A 5,328-nucleotide genomic window follows, 5' to 3' on the forward strand; every position below is an offset into this window, starting at 1 on the left:
GTCAATTTTTGTTTCCCCTATGGTGCAGGGAATATGAAAACTTCCTGGGTCTGTTTTCTTAGAGACTATGTCCTTCTTGATGAGGGCACTGCATTCTTTGTTCATTATTACAGTTTGTCCTCCCTTCAAAACTCTTTTCTTGCTCAGAAATTCCTTCAAATACTTGATATGTGTAGGCATCTGCTGGAGAATCTCAAGAAAGGGAATATTGATATGGAGAGACTTAAATGTCTCTAAAAATCTTGAATATGTTTTCCCTTTTTCACCTCCTCCTAACCTCTGAGGAAATGGTGCTTTTGGTTGGTATGTTTCCAGCATGCCTTTATTTTGCAGTTCCTTGGCTTGCTCAGTTTCACTTTCCTGCTTAGCTTCTTCCACACCTTCCTTCAAGATTTCTGGCTCCTGTTCTGAGGGTCTGATTCCTTCTTCTTCTGAGACTTCCTTCAATATGGTGATGGCCTTGCATTCTTCCCATCTCACTCCCTTTTGTTCCCCTTTAGGATTCTTTTCTGTGTCACTAGGGAACACTGCAGTTGACTTGGGAGCCTGTTGAGATAGCTCTCCTACTTGAGACTCCATCCTCTTGAGTTTTTCACCATGGTTCCTTAAGGTAGATCTCACATCATCCCTAAAGCTTTTCAACTCACTTATGTCCTGACCCATGTTTGCAAGCATTCCTTCTATCCTGTTTAATTGATCTTGAAATTGTTGGTTCGGATTAGGTTGGGCAGGTTGATTATTTTGGCCATGATATGGTGGTTGGGAGTAAGTGTTTTGTGTGGCTTGGTATGATCTTTGGTTGGAGTTTTGGTATGTGGAATTGTTATGTTGGTTGGGGTTGTAAGGTTTGTGGTTTTGTGGTTGGGTTTGCTGGTTTCCCCACCCAAAGTTTGGGTGGTTTTTCCAGCCTGGGTTGTAAGTGTTGGAATGTGGATCATATGGTTGCCTTTGTTGATTTCCCATATAGTTGGCCTCTTCCCAATCACCTCCTTCAGTGCTTACCTCCTCTTGATCTTGTGTTTGTATTGCAGCCACTTGATTTGTTCCTAATTTTCTGGTGAGCTCTGCTAGTTGCTTGGCAAACACCTTGTTTTGGGCTAGAATTGTATCAACATGGTTCAGCTCCATGACTCCCTTAGTGTTGTGTCTCTCTGAAGCATAGTAGTACTCATTCTCAGCCACTGTCTCAATCACTTCAATGGCTTCTTCCACAGTCTTTTTCCTGTTCAATGAACCTCCTGATGAATGGTCTACAGCCTTCCTTGATTCATAAGAAAGTCCATCATAGAAAATATGTAATTGCACCCAGTCATGGAACATGTCTGGTGGGCATTTCCTTGTCAACTCCTTGAACCTCTCCCATGCCTCGTAGAGAGTTTCACCATCTTGTTGTCTAAAAGTCTGAACCTCAGATCGAAGCCTATTGACCTTTTGTGGGGGGTAGAAACGTGCCAGAAACTTGCTTTCCACCTCATCCCAGGTTGTTAGGCTCCCCCTTGGGAATGATTCCAGTCACTTAGCTGCCTTGTCCCTAAGTGAGAATGGGAACAAGAGCAGTTTATAGGCATATTCCTGGACTCTATTGGACTTCACAGTGTTGCAAATTCTCAGGAATTTTGTGAGATGTTGGTTTGGATCTTCATTAGCACTTCCACCAAATGAACAATGATCCTCCACCAGTGATATTAGCTGTGGTTTGAGTTCAAAATTGTTGGCCTGAATGGGTGGTTTCTGAATGCTGCTACCACAATTCCCAGAGGTTGGGTTTATGTATGAACCAAGAACCCTCCTCTCGGGAATGGCATTGTTTCCATCAGCCCTCTCATGGTTGTGAACTTCTCTATCCATGTTGAGATCTAGAGCTTCCTCAAAATTGTCCTCAGATTCTCCTTCAGATTCTTCTTCTCCCAGTACTCTCTTCCCTCTTGCTTCCCTTCTAAGTCTGTGAAGGGTCCTCTCTGGTTCGGTGTATGGAGGAGTTGATGTCCCTCTTCTCCTACCTGTCATACAAGAACACAACAAAGGCAACAAACAAGTGAAATACTCTTGGTTAATGGAAGAGTATGGTTAGAGCAGTTGAGGAATTAATTCAAATAGTTAGTGAGTCAGTGAGTTAGTTGCTTGAATTTAAAGGCATAAAGAAAGAAAGCAAGTAACAGAGTGCAGAAATTAAAATTCAACAAGTAACTTGAACTGAATTAACAAACAAGAAAAATGCTCAATCTAGTTAACTTCCAATTTGAGAATTGTCAATCGAAAACCAATCCCCGGCAACGGCGCCATAAACTTGATGTGCTATAAACTTGATAGCCACGATTTTAGGAAATTGCACGATCGGCGAAAATTTCTTCCGGCAAGTGCACCGGTTATCGTCAAGTAAAAACTCATAATAGAGTGAGGTCGAATCCCACAAGGATTGGTTGAGTGAGCAATTTAGATTAGAAGTGTGTTCTAGTTGAGCGGAATCAAGATTTAGATGAGAATTGCGGAATGTAAAATTGGCGGGAAACGTAAATGGCAAGAAATTGAAAATTTCGGAATCTTAAATTGCATGAATTAAAGAGCTAGAAGCTAAATTGCTGAAATTAAAAGGGGATCGGGGTGATTGCATGAATTTAAGTGCAGAATGTAAAGAGAAAGTGGTAGATCAGAAATGGGGAATTCATTGGGTTTCAGGAGATATTGAGATCTCCGAATCAAAACATTTTTATCCCTTCCTCAACCAATGCATTCATTGAATTTTGCTTGGCAATCTTATATGATTGGATCCCAATCCCTTGGCTCACTAATTCTCTCTAAAAACAAACAAATTCCCAATCCCTTGGTTTAAATGTTCATAAGAAGAGATGATGCTCGATCACTGATTATACCACACAGTTTCATGAACCACAATTTGGTAGGATTACATGTCACAATATCCATCCAAACCCCAATCCAATTCACTGTGAGAAAGCTTCTCTAGCATGAATCCTCCATTCCTTTCCCAAGGTTCCGAAGGATTCCAATTATGGATAGTTTCTTTCCCAAGACAACTATCCAATGGAATTAGATCGAGAAGCTTTCTAACAAAATTCAAGAGAAAAGATTGAAGAAGAAGATAAAAACTATTATTGATTCATTGAATTACAACAGAGCTCCCTAACCCAATGAAAGAGGTTTAGTGAGTCATAGCTCTGAATTCAATTACAAAAAGATGAAAACTAGCAAAATGATCCCCCAAAAGTCTCTCAAAAGTTTCCTTCAAACTTAAATTCTATCCTATTTATACACTTTCTAAATTGAGCTTCTGTTGTGTTTCTTGGGCTTTGAGGTCTTTTCCTGATTTCCTTTTGCTTTGGGTTTATGATCCATAATCCTGATGAGGCTGCTGATCCAATTCTGCAACATTCATTGAGCCAACTTAGTGATAATCAAGTAATGACACATGACTCAATCAAATTGAAATTCCAAACTCCTCAATTCTTCAGGCCCAATCCCATAAACCATGATATTCAATTGGGTTTCATACCAGAGTATATTTAAGTTAATATTTGTGCTCAAATGCTAACTTAAAATGCAATATTCTTGGCCCAGAAACCTTTTCAATTAGTGGCGTTTAAGTTGAAGTTTAAGCTTAAACTTCAACTTAAACGCCAGACACTTCCAGGAGGTAAAATTGTCGAACACGTTTAAGCTTCAGTTTAAGGTTAAACTGAAGCTTAAACGTGGGAATGGAAGAAAGCAATCCTGGAGTGTGAAATGTCGAACACGTTTAAGCTTTAGTTTAAGGTTAAACTGGAGCTTAAACGTGGAAATGAGGAAAGCAACCCCTGGAGGAGAATGGTCGAACACGTTTAAGCTTCAGTTTAAGCTTAAATTGAAGCTTAAACGTGGAAATGAGAAAGCAACCCTGGAGGAGAAAAAATAGTCGAACACGTTTAAGCTCCAGTTTAAGCTTAAACTGGAGCTTAAACGTAGGAATGCTCCCTGGTGCTTTCAATTCTGGCGTTTAACTTCCAGTTTAAGGTTAAACTGGAGGTTAAACGCCACTTGTGATATTCAAGCTTCCTTTATTGATTTTGTTGCTTCCTTGCCTAGCCTCTTCTTCCCTGAAATCATCCAAACAACTGCATCAAAGTCTTGCAAAAATTTCATGAGAAATCTTTCATTCATAGCATTCAAGTAATATAACTAAAAACTCATGAAATTTGCATCAAAAATCATACTGTTTGGATGGTTTATTGCTTTGTTATTCATTTAACCATTCTTGGTTACTTTAAGCTCAAGAAAATGCATAAAACAACTAAAACTAACAGAAAAATGCTAGTGAAACTAGCCTAAGATGCCTTGGCATCACCTTCTTGGCTAAGTTCTTTCCTCCTCAAAAGCTGAGCAAGCTTAGAGTGGATGTTCAGACCTTCAAACAAAAAGATGGTGAATCCCTCTATGAAGCTTGGGAAAGATACAAGCAGATGACCAAAAGGTATCCTTTTGACATGCTTTCAGAGTGGACCATTTTGGATATATTCTATTATGGTCTATCTGAGTTCTCCAAGATGTCATTGGATCATTCTGCAGATGGATCCATTCACCTAAAGAAAATGCCTGCAGAAGCTCAAGAACTCATTGACATGGTTGCAAATAACCAATTCATGTACACTTCTGAGAGGAATTATGCGAGTAATGGGATGCCTCAGAGGAAGGGAGTTCTTGAGATTGATGCTATGAATGCCATATTGGCTCAGAACAAAATATTAACTCAGCAAGTCAACATGATTTCTCAAAGTCTGAATGGATGGCAAAATGCATCCAACAGTACTAAAGAGGCATCTTCTGAAGAAGAAGCTTATGATCCTGAGAACCCTGCAATAGCAAAGGTAAATTGCATGGGTGAACCTTATGGAAACACCTATAATTCTTCATGGAGAAATCATCCAAATTTCTCATGGAAGGATCAACAAAAGCCTCAACAAGGCTTTAATAATGGTGGAAGAAATAGGCTCAGCAATAGCAAGCTTTTTCCATCATCTTCTTAGCAACAGACTGAGAATTCTGAGCAGAACACCTCTAACTTTGCAAACATAGTCTCTGATCTGTCTAAGGCCACTTTAAGTTTCATGAGTGAAACAATGTCCTCCATCAGAAATTTGGAGGCATAAGTGGGCCAGCTGAGTAAGAAAGTCACTGAAACTCCTCCTAGTACTCTCCCAAGCAATACTGAAGAGAATCCAAAAAGAGAGTGCAAGGCCATTAACATAATCAACATGGCCAAACCTAGAGAGGAAGGAGAGGACGTGAATCCCAATGAGGAAGACCTCATGGGACGTCTCTCAAGCAAGAAAGAGTTTC

At 39.8% G+C, this 5,328-nt stretch overlaps 2 non-coding genes across 2 annotated transcripts; one reads left to right on the forward strand and one right to left on the reverse strand.

Annotated features, from left to right (window-relative positions):
• The first annotated feature begins 1,318 nt into the window (after positions 1-1,318).
• On the forward strand, positions 1,319-1,422 carry LOC130949498 (small nucleolar RNA R71). The gene has a single exon (XR_009073398.1). It is a non-coding gene; the product is annotated as a small nucleolar RNA R71 (small nucleolar RNA).
• A 2,951-nt stretch (positions 1,423-4,373) lies between these two features.
• Positions 4,374-4,481, reverse strand: LOC130954005 (small nucleolar RNA R71). Its single transcript, XR_009076154.1, has one exon. It is a non-coding gene; the product is annotated as a small nucleolar RNA R71 (small nucleolar RNA).
• Between the last annotated feature and the right edge of the window lie 847 nt (positions 4,482-5,328).

This window comes from Arachis stenosperma, chromosome 1, assembly GCF_014773155.1.
Source record: "Arachis stenosperma cultivar V10309 chromosome 1, arast.V10309.gnm1.PFL2, whole genome shotgun sequence".
NCBI lineage: Eukaryota > Viridiplantae > Streptophyta > Magnoliopsida > Fabales > Fabaceae > Arachis > Arachis stenosperma.